Source organism: Martes martes (genome assembly GCF_963455335.1).
Source record: "Martes martes genome assembly, chromosome: 7".
NCBI lineage: Eukaryota > Metazoa > Chordata > Mammalia > Carnivora > Mustelidae > Martes > Martes martes.
This window is the reverse complement of record NC_137894.1, coordinates 72,183,728-72,202,795: the sequence shown is the minus strand read 5'-3', so window position 1 is coordinate 72,202,795 and position 19,068 is coordinate 72,183,728. Positions and strand designations below refer to the sequence as shown.

The 19,068-nt window shown below is 44.8% G+C and overlaps 1 gene segment (V, D, J or C); it reads right to left on the bottom strand.

Moving 5' to 3' along the window:
* The window catches only part of LOC308345509 (T-cell receptor alpha chain constant-like), a 440,131-nt gene that overhangs the window by 128,619 nt on the left and 292,444 nt on the right, over nt 1-19,068 (bottom strand).

Sequence of the window (19,068 nt, the reverse complement as noted above, 5' to 3'; positions counted from 1 at the left end):
TGGGATCGTGGGATCCAGTCCAGGGTCAGGCTCTGTGCTCAGTAGGGAGTCTGCTTCTCTCATTCTCCCTCTGCCCCTCTTGCCATGTGTACACACACACTCTCTCTTTTGCAGATAAATAAGTCAGTCTTAAAAAAAGAGGAGTGTACAGGGAATGCTGCAATTCCTGACTTCGGCTTTATTTCTCCTCTCTCCTGCATGCCGTCCCCTGGTCACACCCCACCGGGAGTGAACTGTCTGAACACCGCGGGTGTTAAGTAAATGGGCAGGCCAAGAGTGACTGAGCCTGAAGGAAAGGCAAGGAATGCTATCCTTATCTGGCCCCCATTTCTTAAATGATTTATTCGAGAGACAATCACAGTCTTGTTGGAACTGCCATTCTACATAGATCACCATGGTTTTGAGCTACTCAGAAGTGGACCTGCAGCACGGTGGGGTCACCGGTGGAGTAGAAAGAGCCTTCATCTCTCTCTGAGACCTCAAGGATCTCAAGTAGAGCCTGTTGTTGGAAGCATCGATTTCATTTTAGAACCTGTCCTGAAAACCAGGGTCATAGATGGTCCTTCATGACATCTGAAAGTCATTGTGTTCTCCCAAGTCTTCCTGTGCCAGTTGATATGGTAGTCAGTGATGGTTTCTCCTTCCATGGAACCCTGGAGGATAGCAGTTCCCTCTGCCCCCAGATACATAGTCACTACTAGGTCTGGCACCAACGTAACAGCAGACCTGACTCTTGAGAGAAAAGACACGAGAGGGGATCCGTGAGATTGGGGCCTGAGATCTCCATGGAAGGGGCACTGAGCCTGAGTGTGAGGATCTGGCAGCTGCCATGCCTCATTGTTGCCAAGTCTTGCTCAGTTGAGGTCCCAGGATCTGCCTCCCCTGTCCAGAATAGGCTGAGATGGATGAGGGAATATGCCCTCCACAGGATCCCCCCAGGGACAGCTCTGCAGCTTGCTCTCTGCCTGGTCCTTCTTCTGAGTCAACTCTGGGATGCATTTGTGCCTGATGAAACCAGCCCCCATGGGCAGCTGCTTTGTTCCCCAGGAAGGACTTTGCCAATCACGGGAGGCTGGCAGAGCCGGTTGCCTGTTAATGGGATGACAAGGCTACCTTCAAGATCCATGATGTGGTCCAGATAGGTGAGAGGAGGTGAAGGCAGCTTATTTGATTGATGACAAGGTTTTTGCTTCTCGCCCTAGAAGTTAAGTTTGTTGCTATTTCTTCATTTTCATGTTAGATGTACATGTTGTCTGCTCTGTGGTGACATTAACAGTTAATTCCAAGAAGAATTATTGATATTTACAGCTATAATCAAAAGAATCAAAAACTAAGCAGATCAATATGGGACGTGCACAAGGACTGCTGGTGTTGCAATGACCGCTGTGTTTATTGCAAATTCCCTCCATGGGAAGTTGGATAAGGGTGATTCACCCAAGTGTAAAAGAGCAATCCAAATGAAGCACGGTCTCCACATTTGAGCCAGAGCTTCCCGATCTTTATTGAGCTCATCTATCTTCTATTCTGAAGAGTTCTTAGGTCACCTAAGCTGAATTACATGAAGCAAAATATTGTAAAAAACTTAAAACCACCACTCCATCCCAGTTTATGACCACCTACATGCATAATATATACTTCGAAGGAGAGGAATGTTTGAATTCTTGGTAGTTACACTTTTGAATTTCAAGACCAGTAATTCATGAAATTTTGGAAGAAAACAGGTAAGTTAATAATGGAAACTAAATGGTGCAGCCAAAGGTGAGAATAGGGTCACTTGGTACGTGAGGAGGTCATCCAGCACCTTGTGGGGGCGGGGTGTGTGTGTGGGCGGGACATACATTCTCATGCTAGTAGAGGAGATACCCACCTAAGGTTTCTGTTTTCTCCAGTGTGATTGGAACCAGACTGGCCTGAGAAAATTCTGATAGAAGCAAAAGCTTAAGTTGGCTTGACCTCATGGTGGTTGCTCTCCCTATCGGATCATCTCATTACCCAATGGCCCATCTTACCCAGCATTCCTAGAGGACAATTACTAAGTACTTAAGCTGGTCACATTCTTTGGAATTACACATTACACCATCACTACCTACCTGTAGGTTCCCTTTCTCTTCAGTTCCTTGAAAGTTGCCAAGGAAGTCTCTGGACTTCCATACTTGATCCTTTTTATATCAGGTTGCCTAGCTCTTGGCACATCCTAGAAATCAGTCATTTTTACTAAGCACCAGACTCTCGGGATTCACTGATAAATGGTGGATGTGGTTCTCTCCTGGAGTTTTCTTTCTAACATGGGAGCCAATCATCACTTAATGATTTGCATAATAAATTCCTTCACTGCAGTTGTGATAAGCACTCTGTAGAAGCAGAGGGATTATAAGAGCATGTTATAGGGGCCAGGACCTGGTCAGGAGATCAGGGAAGGCTTCCCCAAGGAAGTGACTTTAGAGCTGAGATTCAAAAACAGAAGTTGTCCAGGCTTGCTAGATAGTGTCTGTCCCTCTGGATCTACTCTACCTCATCCTTGAGGAGGCTGACCTGAATGGACAGCATTTGCCTAGTTCCTTGGCTCTCTGGCATACCATTTAGTTTGGCCAATGGGAGGCCCCATCAGGAGATTGGAGAGAAGAAAAAGAGAGAGGTGTAGTGGTATCATCCCAGATCCCTTCCTGCCAGGATTGGCAGTGCCTGCCTCTTTCTGCAGGAGGCCACAGCTCCTTGCAGCCATTCCCCTGCAGCTGCAGGTCTCAGGAAAGGCTCCTCCTCTCCATGCTTTGGGCCTAGGGTGGTAGTGGCTTCTCTGTTGCCAGACCCAAGGGTGGTTTATCATCTTTTTTTTTTTTTGGTTTCCCATAACCCAGCTGTATTAGTTTTCTATGACTGCCTAAGTACCTACCTAAGTACCACCAATGGGATGGCTTAAACCAAGAGATATTTATTGTCTCACAGTTCTGAAGGCTCAAGTTCTGAAATCAAGTTGTCAGCAGGGCCATGCTGCCTCTAAAACTTGTAGGGCCACCCTTCCTTAACTCTCCCTAGCTTCTGGAGGTTTGCTGGCATCTCTGGTGTTCCTTGGCTTGGCTCACAACTGCACAACTCCAGGCTCTACCTCTGTGGTTGCATGGTGTTCTCTCTGTGTCTCTGTCTTTTCATGGCTGTCTTTTTACAAAGACATCAGTCATTTTGGATTAGGAGGCTCATCTTACTCCGGTATGACCTTAACTTACTCCGTTAATCTTAATTAATTGTCTCCACTACAATGATCCTACTTCCAAATAAGATCACTTTCTGGGTATTGGGGGTTGGGAATTCAACATATCTTTTTTTTAAAATATATATTTTATTTATTTTTTTGACAGGGAGAGCACAAGTAGAGGGAGTGGCAGGCAGAGGGAGAGAAAGAAGCAGGCTTCCCTGAGAGGGACTCCATCCCCGGACCCTGAGATCATGACTTGAGCCGATGGCAGTTGCTTAACTGACTGAGTCACCCAGGCACCCCAATGTATCTTTTTTTGAGGGATACAATGCAATCCATAACACCTGTTAGCATCTTCTAAATGTCCGTTTTGTTAATTTTTTTTTTTTTTTTCCCTAATCATGCCTTCGAGAGCGCCCTCTGTCTCCTGCTAGGACTTCGCCTGATACACCAGGGATAGATGCATTTGTAGGGAAAAACTTTCAAAATAAGAAATTAGGGGTGCCTGGGTGGCTCAGTGGGCTGGGCCTCTGCCTTTGGCTCAGGTCATGGTCTCAGGGTCCTGGGATCGAGTCCCGCTTCCGGCTCTCTGCTCGGCAGGGAGCCTGCTTCCTCCTCTCTCTCTCTCTGCCTGCCTCTCTGCCTGCCTCTCTGCCTACCTCTCTGCCTACTTGTGATCTCTCTCTGTCAAATAAATAAATAAAATCTTAAAAAAAAAACAAACAAGAAATTAGGACACTAAAAAAAAAAAAAAAAAAAAAAAAAGAAAGAAAGAAAGAGAGAAAGCAAGCCCTGAGGCAGGAGGAAGTGCTGTGGGCTTAAAGCTGCATTAATATCAAAAGAATAGTTAGAAGGGCTCAAATAAGCCTGTCTTGCTAGGTAATTATTGTAGAACTATCCCAAATCATGCAAGAAGTCGTTCTGAAAAATACCCAGAATGTGCTTATGTTTATGACTGTGATTTATATCTGCCACAGCTTAGGAGTAATTTTAAGAGCTTATTGTTAATGGACAAAAGCAACCTTCCTCTGGGCTTGGCTAGGACAGAGTTTGTATGAATAATAAATCAAAGCCAGAGGTAGAAAACAGTAGGGTCAGGGAAGAGGTGATGCTCTGGCGGAAGCTTGGCACAGAGGGTGGCTGGAAGGTGTGCCCCACCCAGGTGGGGAGAGCCGGCACCTGCTGCGGACAGCCGGGCTTGGGCGCAGGGCAGGAATAAGCTGGAACTTGAGCACAAATAGAGCATACTGTGGGTGCCCAGGTGGAAGGTGAAAAATGTGCCAGGGTCCAGACTGTGGACTCTGCCTTTCTCAGGCTCTGTGCAGCCCGTGTATCCTGTGTTCAGTCATTCTTTCTGTGTCAAGACCACCAATTAGGCGATAGCTTCATGGGCCCTGGGGGTTGTCTCTTCTTTCACTACTTACCATGGTGAAAAAAAAAAAAAAAAGAGAGAGAGAGAGAGAAGTAAAAATAAAAATTAAGATACCTGAGACTTTAACAGTTTGTAGGAGAGGCAAGAAGAGTGCTTCAGGGGCCTTACCTATCTGCCCCCTTCCCCCCCCCCCCCGCCCCCATAATCTCCACAAGTCTTTCGTTCTTAAACATTTTTCTCAATCTTAGGTGCTATTAAAATACAGCCTCAAGGCAAGGTCCTGAGGCATCTTCCAACCAGACAGCTACCCCTCAGCCTCTCATTTGTAGAAGTTCTGAAGTTATCATTGTATATTATGCTTTATGGTGTATGAATGCTGCCTTGCACTTGTTAATTGGTCTGTCTTTATCTCCTGTGTAATCTCTCCAAAGCGCCTGTTGAGCCCATACTGATTCTCAAAAATTCTGTTTTTGAAGTGAAATGATTTCTTCTGCCCACAGGATGTCTGACCTGAAAGTGATTGCTGTCTATATCATACAAGGAGAGCAAAGGAAGACCACTGAGGAGTGCATTCCCAACATGGCGGCCATAAGAAGGGCCCCAGATCTTTGGGTTGTGGCTCCAAAGAAAGGCCATATCATCACAGGAACTTCTGCTCCTTTCAGCCTTACCAGACAGGGGAGGGTTGACAAAGGCACTGATGACCCAACATATAAATTGGCACTGGCACTTCCTGCTTCCCTAGCAGTGTAAGATGGCTAGAGATGGCTGTAAGGCTCAGGTCATTAATATTTCATGTTCAGGGCTGGGGTGCTGCTTGGGAGTCCCAGGCAAATCAATTGCTGGATCACATGGCAACAGAGGAAGATGTGTCTATTGCTCTCATGGAGAAAGAAGGAAGAATGAAAGGTTTGAGGGTGATAGTGATGAAGTTTTAGAATATAAGTGAGGTTCAGTGCGGGGGAGGGGGGAAGTGGGCAGAGCCAACAATCAAGAAAGAATTCTTGAGACATCTTTAGTGCAAAATGGTGGTTTATTAAAGCACGGGGACGGGACCCGTGGACAGAAAGAGCTGCTGCCCCGGGGTTGTGAGGGGTGGCAGGTTCTGTGCAATGGGGTTGGGAGAGGTAAGGAAAAAGGGAGGTTTCAATAGAACTTTCATATGCTGAAGAGGACCTATAAGATACCAGACACCAGAGGCTTTGCCATTGTCAAGGTCGTTTTTCCCTTCTTAGCAAGGTAGTAACATTAAGATAGTTGGGAGATTCCTAAAGAATGTCACATATGTCCTACCCAGGAGTGGGGGTGGGGGAAGGTTGCAGGGTGTCAGCTTTTGCTTTATCCTCAGCCAGCCTTCTGTTCCCTCATTAACAGGGACCTTTGCAAGACTTTGAATCCAAGCGTCAGCCTTCACATTCCCAAAACCTCAAGCAGAGAACTGCTTTTCCTGTTCCTCAAGCGATCCTTGAGTTTATAATCCATTTCTCTGACTTGGCACAGACAGTGGAAAACAGGCAGCTGGGTAACCCTACCCTGTTCAGGCAAAAGTCAAGCAGAATGTGGTCTCTAAGACTGGGTTGGACAGGGTCCAGAACTTGGAGATCCTCTTTTATCACTGCCCTCTTTAGCTCTCAAGAGACAGCTGTACTGTCATGGAGAGACCACTGGATTTAGGCTTGGAAGTTCTGGGTTTGCCTCTGACACCACAACTTACTTGCAAGTCACTTAACCTCTCTAGGCCTTGGTTTTCTGGGTGAAAAAGAAAGTGGGGATAATATTGCCTCATCTGGCCATGAAATAATGGATGTAAATACACCTTGTGATTCATCTACAGTTAGACCTGCACTGGGGGTCAGCTGGTCAGTGTGGAAGGCCAGAGGCGCAAGCTTTGGTTTGTGACTCATCTGGAGGCAGAGGGGCAGTACTGTGGAGGAGGGAGCAAAATAATCCATCCCCTCTTTCCTTACTGGGACTTCAAGAATCTCCAGGGAGAACTGGCATCTATTAGTAAAATCGCTTTGGAGATCAGGGCCAAAGAATTCTCCTTGTTGGTATGACAAAGTTCAGGATGCCATCTTGGTTCCTCTTAAATCAGTAGGTAGTGTAATTATTCATTTTCGCCCCCTGTGATTTTACACTGCAAACTTTTGCTTCCTCTAAAAGGAACAAACATCTCTTGTTACTTCAACAAGGCAGCTGGCTTGATTTCTGAAAAACAAAATTAAGTGAAAAGGAAGATAGGCGAAATTGAGGAACCACATTGGAATATCAAGAGATTAAGGTACAAGGATGGGATTAAAGAGCCACCTTCCAATTTCAGTCCTTCCACAAACTCTACCAGGAGTAATTTCCTCAGGGAGCCATTTATTTATTCACCCAATTATTGGGGAAACATCCATCGGCTTCTCTGGTGTGCTCAGAGTTGGGCTGGGCTCTCTGAGGGTGACAATATTTCAGGCTCTGGGACTCACCTTGCTCAGGTCTACTATCCCAAGGCTCCATGGCTGTTCTTGTAGTCTGGCAGCAGGAGAAGAAGCAGACAGATCCACTGTGTGGCTTCTCTTGAGGAGTGAAGTCCTTAGCTTCCAAAACCATCTCCTGGCCCTTTCTTCAACATCTCAGCCCCAAGTGGTTCAGTGTCACTCCTGTGTGCTCTCAGGCTTGCCTCAGGACAATGAGGAAATGAACCTGAATCAGCACACGTTCTGCCCCCAGAGAACAGCCCTACCAGGGGTTCAGGCCACCTAGGGACTTTTTCTTTCTACTGAAAATGGTGGCATCTCCCTGCTAGAGTGAGGCCAAGCTTCTGGCAGGGGAGATGTTATTTAACTTTGGACAGTGTTGAATCCTTCTTTCTCCCCTATTTGTGGATGTCCCTTTTATTTTTTGTGGCAATATATTAATTTTGGATCTTCTGTTGAAGGGAGCTTCTTCCTAGGAAGGGAGATAGACTTTGACACTGTGCCTGTCTTCCATGGGACGGGAGCCCATAACTGTAACACAGAATTTACTAGAAAATGCACTGGATTTAATTTTTAGTAGCTCTTAAGTGCCTACCGCTGTACTCTGCCCATATCAAGCGTCCTATAAACGTTGATGCTGGACTAAAGAAAACACAAAACACACATAATGGGAAGATGGAGTAAGTGGAGCGGGCAATGAAAATTAAATGGGAAAAAGCAGAGTTAAAGCATGAAAAAAAGTTTAATGGAGTATTATAGAATTATCTACTGAAAGGACAAAGTAGAACAAACTAAAAATAAAAGAGAATATAACAGCTTGGGTGAGAGGAATGTAGAGGCAGGGACAAGCTGGAGAAGTAATTAGGACAATTACTTCCATGCAGTGGTTCTCAATCTTGGCCACACATTGGGATCACCAGGGGCGGATTAAAGAATACTGAAGCCAAGGTGCTACCCCAGAGAGTCTGATTTAATTGATCTGGGGTGGGGTCTGGGCATCAGGATTTTGAAAATCTCCCTAGGCAATGCTGATGTGCAGCCAGGGTTGAAAACCATTGTGTAAGGGAATCATTTAGTCAAAGAATAAACCTTGAGTGCAGTCAAGGCTTATTAAAATGTGGTCTTCAGGAGACAAGGCAAGGCCTGTGACCAAGGGGGTCTGCCAGTCTTTTTGCCCTTTCTCCAGGATCAGCACAGACCCTCAACAGCTCTCTTCCCTGGTGATCGCTTGCCCCCAGCTTCCTATGAATCAGAGGCCATGAGGACCTGCTTACGTTAGCAACAGCCATCTCCCTGCTTCCCTGATGGCCCTACAGCAGTGCTGGGCACTTACTGGGTGCTTAGTAAATTTTTGCTAGGGACTACATTCCTTGTACTTCCAGGTCATATGCTGACTGAAATGGGTTAAGTCTGTGGTTCTTGTTCCTCCTCTTAATCCCACCTTGACTTTCGAGATCCAAATTCTGCTCCACCCAGCTTCCTTCTGTGAGGCAGAATTCAGCCAGGGGAGCCCACTCACTGTGATTCTTTACACTGGACAACAAATCACTGTGTGTGTGTGTGTGTGAGAGAGAGAGAGAGAGAGAGAGAGAGAGAGAGATGGAATGCAGCCTGGAGCACACCAGACCCAGAATGTGATGGGTTTTTGCTGTATTCCAACTTTGTGTTCTCTTTTCCTTCCCTCCCACCCTCCCTTCCTTGTTTTTGCCCTGAAATTCCTAGGCTCACAGCAGACCATAGTCATCCAAGGAGCCCTGCCTTTAAGAGTGAAAATATGTCCAGTGTCCTGAAGTGGCCACCTGTGTTTGGAAGGGGTGAATTACCTTCTGCTTTCCTGGAATTGCTGATTTCACAGCAAAGATTTGCTGCCACACAGAGAGAGCCGTGGGCAGAATGTAAAGTTATTGCTGCCTCTGGAAATCCTCTTTGAAATCCCCTGCTTGTTGGAAGAACTGGGTGGAGGTGAGCGGGGGGGTCTGGTGGTCCTCAGGTAGAACATGGAGAGGCCAGAACAGAGATTTTCATGCTGATAAGAGACTAATCTTATGCCTTTGTTGGTAGAAGTCTCTTTATTAAAAAACAAAAAACAAAACCCAAAATGAAACATTGATAATTTTGTCCTTCCATTCAACAATAGCCCAAAAGAGAGGAAAAAGGGGGAAAAACTTAGATTGGGAGTAGATAGGCTTTTAGTTTAAAAGGGGCTAAATTGAAGTCCCTTCTCCTTTTTAGTATTTCTCTGAACATTAAAAAAAGCACTCCTGCTTTTCTCCTCTGAAATGGAGAAAAATGTTTTGCTCAAGGTTCTTGGTTGGGAGTAGGGTTGGGGGACAGGGCAAGGATAGGGAGAAGATAAATAATTTTTTTATTCCTTTGATGATAGAAGCTTATGAAAAAGTAGAATGTAGTTATTTTAGTGTTTACAGGGAGCCCAAACTCTGTGGTTCTGGAGCAATACAGTTGTGGAATTAGATCTTATCATATAGATCATGTATCTCCCAACCTGCCAGTTGTCCCCTAGAACATAACTGGGCTCTCCCAGACCCCTAGAGAAATTCTCTGCTTCATCTTCCACAGGGAAGCAAATAAAGCCCCTTACCCTTCAATGAAAGGGAGAGGAGGGGAGTGAGATTCCCTATTCTATCTCCAGTGGGACAGAGTGAGATGACTCCATCCTCTGGGTTGAGTTTTGTTGCCAGAGGAAGACAAATGACAAGATGGGAGAGGCCTCACATTCTTTTCCTTGGGAGAGGCATGTGGTGGGCCCAGGTGCCCAATAGTTTGGTCCTCTGTGCCACTAGCTTCCACAGCCCCCAGTAGCAACTGGCATCTTCCATGGTTCTTATAGTTGGACATCTGGCCCAGACACCATTCCAAAGTCACCTCCCAGTTCTTGGGCTCTGAGCTAACACAATTACTACTTTGCTTAGTTTTATCACAGGTTGGGAGGAAAAAAAGAAATGAGCCTGAAAGAATGGCTAGAACATGGCCTCTGCTCTAAAGAGACGGAGCTCACTAAGGAGACAATGGACGAGAAATGTGGTTCCATTCTCCGGTGCTCTGGGGAAGGCAGCTGTGTAGATACAAAGAAGTGGTCACATGGTGGCTTTGGGGGCTAGAATGAGAGACTTAACAAACCAATGAAGTGGAAAAATTAGTATTTGATTGGGTGGATGTTGGTATAGCAGCTTGGGTCCCCATAGCTCTGTGCCCTCATCATGTCCCAGGATCTCAGCCCGTTCTGCACCTGCCACTGCCCCATTGCTACACCCCAAGCCCCCCTTACTTTCTGGTTGGTTATTGGTGACTTGTGGTGAGTCTTTGGTGGAAAGTGGAGATGGGTAGAGGGGCAAAGGCGGAGATAAGTACAATATTGTTGATCACACTCATCTGGCTCATCACAGCTCCGGGTGGTTGTTTATGATTTCTGTGGCTCTGTTGGGGGTGGACACAAGCATGGAGGTGACATGGGAAAGTGTGGTGGACATGAGGCTGCGTGATGAACGCTCAGTATGAGTGAAAGCTAAGATTGTGGAGTAGCAAAACAAGCTCTCCGGCTGGCAAGGCTTTAACTGGCAAGCAGTCTGAGAGTTTGCCCATGGGCATGATGGAGCAGCGACTCTGTAAACTTGCGAAGTTACCAAAGGCGGGCACAGCGGGGCTGCTCTGTGTGACGAATGACCTGCATCTATCAAATGGCTCTAGCATTACGAGGGACATCACGGTAGCTAGAGAGCACATGGTATCAGTCTAAACCGACAACAGTGTCCAGTCTGTGGTGAGAAATCGGGGACGTAGGATAACCGAAGATGCATGGGGAATGGCACATGCCAAGAAGACAGACTTGAAGCGCACCAGGAAAGAGGATTTTTGCAAGACTCAGCTGATAATGATCTCTTGCTTTCAGAATACTTTATTTTTAAAAGTACCAGCTCAAGTTCTGGATTGGTAACCCAGACACTGAGCAGAGGGGTCACAGCTGCAGCATGACAGGGAGGGAGCTGCTGCCTCTACTCCCAATCTGCTGTGTTTGTCCTGACTCCTACTGCAGCCAGGGACCCAGCTGGACAGCACCCCAGACTCCCGTGGGAATCCTGAAGCCACCTCACCCCTTGTTAGTAAATATGTGTTTGTCCAGGGAAGGACCTCTTGTTAGTAAGTATATGTTTATCCAGATAAGTGATGGGGAAGGGATACTCCCAGAAAAAAGAAGACCGTCTAAAATGCTATGGCATGGGGTGCCTGAGTGGCTCAGTAGGTTAAAGCCTCTGCCTTCAGCTCAGGTCATGGTCTCAGGGTCCTGGGATTGAGCACCGCATGGGGCTGTCTGCTCAGCAGGGAGCCTGCTTCCCCCTCGCTCTTTGCCTACCTCTCTGTCTATTTGTGATCTCTGTCTGTCAAATAAATAAATAAGCTCTTTTAAAAAAATAAAATGCTATGAAAAAAAAAAAGAAAAAAAAGCAAGCTGTGGCCATTGAAAAACATTTATTCTTGCAGAAAAGATGTAATCCAGACAATTTTCTTCTTATTTTGAGAGACTGAATTCTAAGTTTCAAGCGTGTGAAGGTCACAGGCAAACCTTTCTTTAGGAGAGCCAAGACAAGAACCAGCAGCCTCTCTGTACACCCACAAAGGAGCTGTGCCACCAGGACTGCGTCCCGTAATCAGGGCTGCCCTGTGTGGCCATTGGGGATCCCCTCTTGTGCCAATCATCGAGTACAAAAAGGTTCTTGGCTTTTCTCTAGACAATGCTCAGTTTCCATCGGTCCTCTGTTCTTCTAAGGTGTATAAAACCGAGCTGCTTTCAAATGGTGGAAGGGGCCTTGGGAGAGGCTTGATGAAAACAGGATAAAAACTCAGATGAAGCTTCAGAGGGGCAGGTCCTGCATGCTGCTGTTGTTATTGTTAGAGCTGCTGTGGAGACACCTTTCTGCAATGCAGGGGATCTTCTCTCTCTCTCTGTCTTTTTTTTTTTTTTTTTTTTTAGAGGTGGGGACAGATGGAGAGGGAGAGAGAGAATCTTAAGTAATCTCCACACTCAGCACAGAGCCAGACATGGGACTCGATCTCACAACCCTGCGGTCATGACCTGAGCCAAAATCGAGCCAGATGCTTAACTGACTGAGCCACCCAGGTGGCTGGATGCAGGGGGGAGGGGTGTCTTTGTCTGTGACCTCCTCTTTGGGCCTGATGTCTAAATTGAGGAGTCAGGGTTATGTGGTTGAATCTGCTCTGGTTGGGTGGGAGAGTTTGGGGCAAGCTCTTGCTGTTTTCTTTTACCTTTTCATTTTAAAGTAAGGAGTGCATTCAAGTGGGGACTATTATGAAGAGTTAGTCATCCGTGGCTGTAAGATGCCAACATTGCCAGATGGGGTGCGGGATTGCAAGCAATTTATAAAACCTTTGCGGCCGTTTCTGTGACCACAAGGGATGATACTGGCTCGATTTAGCATTTTTGAATTTGAGTATTCCTCTCATGCCAATGTATGGAGCTGTATTCTCTCATCTGAGGTTGTTCATTTGGAAATACAGAAGGGTGAGGCATTATTTCTTGAAATAAAATATTCCCTTTCATTACGTCTGTGTCTCAGTGATCCCTAAAGCAGAAATTCAGTTCAAACATTAAATTCAATAATCAGATATTAAGCACTTACTATGTGACACGCTCTGGAAACCGAACATGAAACAGACATAGGATCCCTGGCCTCGAGGAGTTTATAAATTAGGAGGAGCGTAAAGGAAGTATCCAAACAATCCTGGAAGAAGAGAGAGCATGTGAAATGAGTCAAGAGAGGTAAGTGCTAAGGTGGTCCGACTGGGGGAGATTATATCCTCAGAGGGGAGTTCCGCAACGGAGATATGAGTCTGGGAGTCAGGAGCACATACGTGGAATTTAACGCGGTGAGGGTGAATGAGATCATCATGGGTGGGGGGGCGGTGGACAGAAGGCGAGAGGGACCCAAGCAAGGGCCCTGGGTGCTCTGTGTTCAGAAGCTAGCTGGGGGAGGAGGAGCCAGCCAAGGAGAGCAGGAGGGAGAGGCCAGTGATGCAGAAGAAAATCAGCGAGGTGTGGCAATTCAGAAGCTATGCACAGGAGGCATGGCAAGAGGAAAGGGTGGACACCTGTGTCGTCCACTGCAGAGAGGGTTTCTGATCATTGGCTGTGTATGCCTGTGTGTGTTTTAGGTTTGTCTCCTCTTAAACTGGTCAGTCCATGAAGGCAGGGCCTGTGTTTATTTTATTATTTATTTATTTATTTTTAAGATGTACCCAGTGTCTGGCAGGGTACTTGGCATGGAGAAGGACTTAAGATGTGTTCGTTGCATAAAGGAAGGAAGACGTCAAAGCCAGTCTGCAGTAATTATACTTAGCTCAGTAGGCAAAAGGTAGTACCTGAATGAGCATTTTTGGATTTCTAACACAGAGTTTGCCCTTAGCAGGAAACAAGAGCCTTATTCTGGGGGCCCGCACAGATGTGTTGGCCTTGTGCATATCCCCTCTCAACATCATTAGGTGTCCTTCAATCTGGCCACACAAATAAAGAAACAAGAATCCATCTGAGTGGTTCGCCCATAATCGTTTAGGGCAGTATTAGTGACTAGAATCTCATGAGCTATTAATGATTATGCTGTTTTGGACAGAAATCTGTGATCCCAGTCTTGGGTTAAGTAGGTATCTTTACAGCAGGCATTATCAGAACATTTAATCTGATAATAAAGAATTGTGAATAGTAAGAGAGGGCAATTAATATAGAGCATTTCCCCAACTTATTTGACCACGGAATCCATTTTAATTGCTTCACAACTGTTAATGTCTCAAGGGACAGTAATATTCTGAAGAACCATTTTGGCCAATGTTGCCTTAGGGCTTTGTAACAATTCTAAGAGGAAAAAAACCATATCACATTTCTTTTTAGTTGACAGGGGGAGAGATTCCCTATACTGGATACAAATTATGTGGGTGGAGTCGAAAGGAATGGTAGGTTGATTACTGTTGTGAAGCAGTTGATTCCCTCTTCCATGTGAGATTACCATTTCCTGCCTGTTGCTGGTCTTGCAGTAACTTCTGTGGGAAGGATGTGAATCCCTGCCCCGCTGATATTGGTCTTGGCCATGGAAGGGCTTTGGGTGATGAATGTGAGTGGACATGATGACGATGATGATTGAACAGAACCTTTAAGGAGCATCTGGGGTTTCTGCCAGCAGCTCTCTTGTTCTTTTTCCTCTGCCATGAGAACAGTGTGTCCCATACAGTGGATTATCTTTGAGCCTGGATTCTAGAATGGGAAGACACAGGGAGCAGAGCTTAGCAGACACCTCATAGCCACTGACTTGTAGTCAAAGCAGGAGCAAACAGTAAATGTTCACAGTTTAAGCTACTGAAATATGGATGCTGTTTGTTACCACAACAGAGTTGACTAATACAAAGAGGAAAATATGCAAGGCTGTTATAAATGTGACAGCCCTTTCTTTCCAGAGTTTCTAGAAGAGAGACAACTCCGGAGGAGAAGCAGAAAAGAGGTCTGTTGATAGCTAAATTTTTTCTATTTCACAAAAGAAAAGTTATACTCTTGTTCTGACTAAACACAACTCTATGAATTGAAACAACTCAATCAACCAAGATCAAGATTTATAGATGTATATCTGAGAAGAAATCTCAATATTTCAAACTGAATGAAATCAAAGAGCACACAGAAGTGGACCTTCATGGCCAGTCCTGCTGGCATTATTTGCTCCTTGTAGAGCACATTACTTTCTTAATAGCCTCTCCAGATTTCCTAACAGTTGTCATCAGTGGGATGAGGAGGCAGCCAGTTGCCCAAAAGCAAATTGTGGGAAATCCCAGGTTTGGGAGGGCTCTTTAATAAGAATAAAAAGTTAAAGGGAGTGATCATTATCCAAGGAAATAATTGTCCTCTTTCCCTCTCCCTTCCTCTTTGCTTACTTCTTATCTTCTCAACCCATACCACCACCCTTGAGCTGTCTGTTTTGTGATGTGTACAGTGGCAGCATTTTGGAAATCTCTAGGCTTTCCTAGGCAGGGAATTTGCTACGCCTGTGGTTAAGGATCCCCTGTGACATTAGCTTCCTCACAAAGAGGCTAATTGTGCCTAGCCCAAGTTCAGTGTTTTTCCATCAGTTTGTTTATTTACTTACTTAAATTGAGAACATTATTGATGAAGAGCTGTGTGTGTGTGTGTGTGTGTGTGTGTGTGTGTGTGTGTAACTGTTGAGAATGCTTGTCTTCCTTACTGGGTCATCTTAAAAATTCTCCAAGCGTGCATTACCTCAGGGAAGCAAGTGTTTTCTCTGTGATGAGCTCCTGTCACCTCCTCTGAGAAGCCTTCCCCAGCTTCCAGCCTTCATTGTCTTCTACGTTCTCACAGGTGTTTGCTCCTTCCTCCATTAATAAGTTTCTGTTTGCGTGTCTGTGTCTCCCACTGCAAAGAGCACCTTGAGGACAGGAATTGAGCTTTGGTGGTTTGTGTAACTCAGCATATGGCACAGCACCAGGAATATTATACGTGCTCAGTACATATTTGAGGGATGAGGCTATGCATCCCCATAATTACAGACTTGCATATTTTAATAATATAGCTACTGAAAACATCCACACAAAATCCAAAACACCAAAAGGGCTCATCATAAGCCCAGTCACAGAGAAAATAACAGTCATAGCGGCTCCTCTGATTTCCTCATAGCTGGCCAGTCTCTCTGGGTGGCTTTTGCTTACCTGTTCCAAATCCCCATGTGGTAACTGGCTCAAAAATATGCAGGACCCTTTGACCTCTCAGTTGTCCTGTGTGCCCCAAAATGGGCTCCTTAGGATGTCAGACCATTAGAGAATGGGTGGAAATCACTGAAGGGTTTTGAAGCAGGGGTATAACATAATATTTGTATGTTGAAAAAAATCACTCTGGTTGCTGTGGGGAGGACATACTTGAAGGTCCCAGAGGCCAGCTAACTCATTCTAAAGACTAATGAAATATTTCAAAGGAGAAAATGGAAGTTTGGACCAAGGGTGTTGGCAGTGGAAGATGGAGAGGGAAGGCTGGTTTGGAGATGGCAATGTTATTCACTAAGATGGGCAACCTCAGGAAAGGACCATATTTGGAAGGAAGATTTTGATGTTAAGTCTTGGAGTTGAGTTGAAGTGACTTTGAGACATCTAAGTGGACACACTGAACAGTCATTGAACTCATGCATTCACTCATATTTACTGATTCCCTACCACATGAGAGTCAGTATTGAGAATTGTGTGGAACAGAAAAATATACCGTGCTTGGGATCTCCTCTTGAGGACCTAAAGCTTATGAGACAGCCACGAGGAATCATTAAAACTATTGGGTATAGAGAAATGAGGGCTTGGGAGGTTAGATATGATATCTGTCTTTAAATATTTGAAAATACAAAGGTAGGGACTTAGTCGGTGTTGTTTCAGAAGGCACAACAAATACCAACATAGAAAGTTATAAGGAAACATCTCTGTGATTTATTTATTTTATAATTGGAAGTTTGGACCTCTTTATGTCCTTTGTCTATTTCTCCCATTCCCCTAGTCACCCTCCTTCTCTGATGGTGACCACACTTACTATGGTGAGCACTGAGTAATGTATAGAATTGTGAAATCAGTATGTTCTATACCAGAGACTAACATAATGTTTTATGTTAATCATACTTTAAAAAAAAAGTTAGAGGAAAGCAGACCTCAATTTCATATGAGATGATTTTTTAAAATAAGAAGTGTCATTGAAAATATTTTAATTGAGTTTGGATGATCATTTATTCAATTATTATTTAATGAACATAAAAATTGAATGGAGGGATTCCTACTTGGCCTTTAAGATCCCTTCTGGCTTTCACATTCAATGGCTCTAATTTTCTGTTTAAAGCCTTAATTGTTCAGAAGGAAGGTCACAACTTGGATTTCCTTGAGCCCATTTCCTTACTTGGACCCTATCTGTATGTTCCCTGGGCACTTTCAGGGTGCTGTAAAGAGTAACTTCTTCAAGGTTGTGACCCCTTCAGAAAAATACAATGTATGGTAGGAATCACATTCCCCTCCTTTGCTGGCTGTGGCCTCCTCTAACGCAGAGGAAGAGGTATACCCCGATTCCCTTCTTTTCTCTTGCCAGTCACTCCATACCACGGTTACCTGGTGCTGGGTGACCTGTTCATACATGTAGCTAGTTGATGGCATTGTTTCTAGACACAAGCTATCACCTTCTTGCTGCCTTTAAGCAATCATATCTTCCACTGCTAGTCACAGGGCATGCCTAAGGACTCCTTTGCTAGGAAGCCTGGTGGAAGTACCATGCCTATTACCAACCCCCTGACAGTTGAACTTAAAGACCTTTTACAGCCTAGACAGACACTCTCTGGGATTTCTCTTCACTTCTCCTAACTCTTTCAAGTGAGCACTTTTTATGATGAATAAGAATCACAGAAAGCAGGATAATGGGGACAACAATAATATGATGTCAGTCAGCAATCAGTTGGCTTTACCAGTGCAGTGGGGAAGAACATGGACAATATAAAAATATCACCTGACCTTCCCGTCATTCATTTGGCATTGGGATTTCTGCAGAAACGCTTGGTCCATGTTTATATTATGCTAGGGCCTTTGGTGGCCCTATCCCCACCTCAGTCTGGAGCCCCAGGTAATATATAAAAGATTTTCTCAATTACATGCTAGTACTCTCAGGGTGTTTCTCCAGGTCTCTAATCTTAATTTATGTCTGGTTTCCTTTTTCACTGTTTTGTGCTCAGACTCTTTCAGATCTTTGTTGGGCAGTCTGCTTGTTTTCTCCCAAGATGTCCTTCTTCCTTCGCTCTGGGCTGTTTTTCATGCTCACCCCATGCCTGTCTCAGGTTCTGAGATGCCCCACCCCAATGTGAATCAGAACTTCATGTTCTCATCTGTCCTGAAGGAGGAATGGACAATTAGAGACACATGCTCTCACTCTTGTCCCTTTTCTTCCCAATCAGACTTAATTAGACCCTAATGATTCATGTTCTTTTTTCTGGTTTGATCTTGAGTTGAAGGTCTGTGGCACAAGGTTCTGGGTTACAGTTGATAATCTATGACGGTCACGTGTTGTGGTAAAAAGTACATTGGCTCTATAAATATTAATTCATTTCTTAATCTGCTTGTGGATGAATGAGAAATGATCATACCTGGAATTTATGTAATGCCTTCTTCCAAGGAGCGTACAAGGACACGATAGCACCTCAATGCCTCAATGAGAATATTTATTATATTGGTAACATGAATAATCTGTAACCTGATTTGGGGATGACTGATTGCTTGTCGTGAGTCCCACACCTGGCTGCACATCAGCATCCCTTTAGGAGCTTCTTACAAATATGGAATTTTTTGGGTGGGATTTGGGAAAAACAGATTTATATTTCTCCACCTCTATGAAATTTTTCAATAGTGATGGCTTTGCTAGACTGGTGCTTCTCAAACTTTAATATGCATATAACTCACTCAGGGAATCTTGTTAAAATGCAGATTCTGATTCACTAGATCCAGGGTGGTGCATGACATTCTGCATTGTGACGCAATTCCAAGTGATGCTGTTGCTGTCTATCCGGAGACCGCACTTGAAATAGCAATATCTTAGACTGGAGAGGGGAGGTGGAGAGGGCTGGGGAGGGAGGTTGAATTGCCTGGGAAACCAGAGGTCCATGCCTGCACCAATTCAATCAGAATCTCTGGGGATGTGTTCCAGACATTGGTATTTTTAAAGCATTTTCCCAGGCATTTAAAATATGCAATTGAAATTGAGAGCTATTGTTCAAGTGATGCCCCGATCACATCTAATATCCATTTCTCTGTAGTGAGAGCAGGAGAACCTGGGCACATCTTCCTTGTATCAAACTGAGAGTTTTGCTGCTTAAAGCAGAATTTCTCAAAGCATGTCCTTGAACCCACTTGCTTCAGAATCACCTGGGCACTTGTCATAAATACATGTTCCCAGGCCTGCCCCCAGCTAACCTGAATAAGAATTTTCAAACTGGGGCTTAAAGGTATAATTAGAA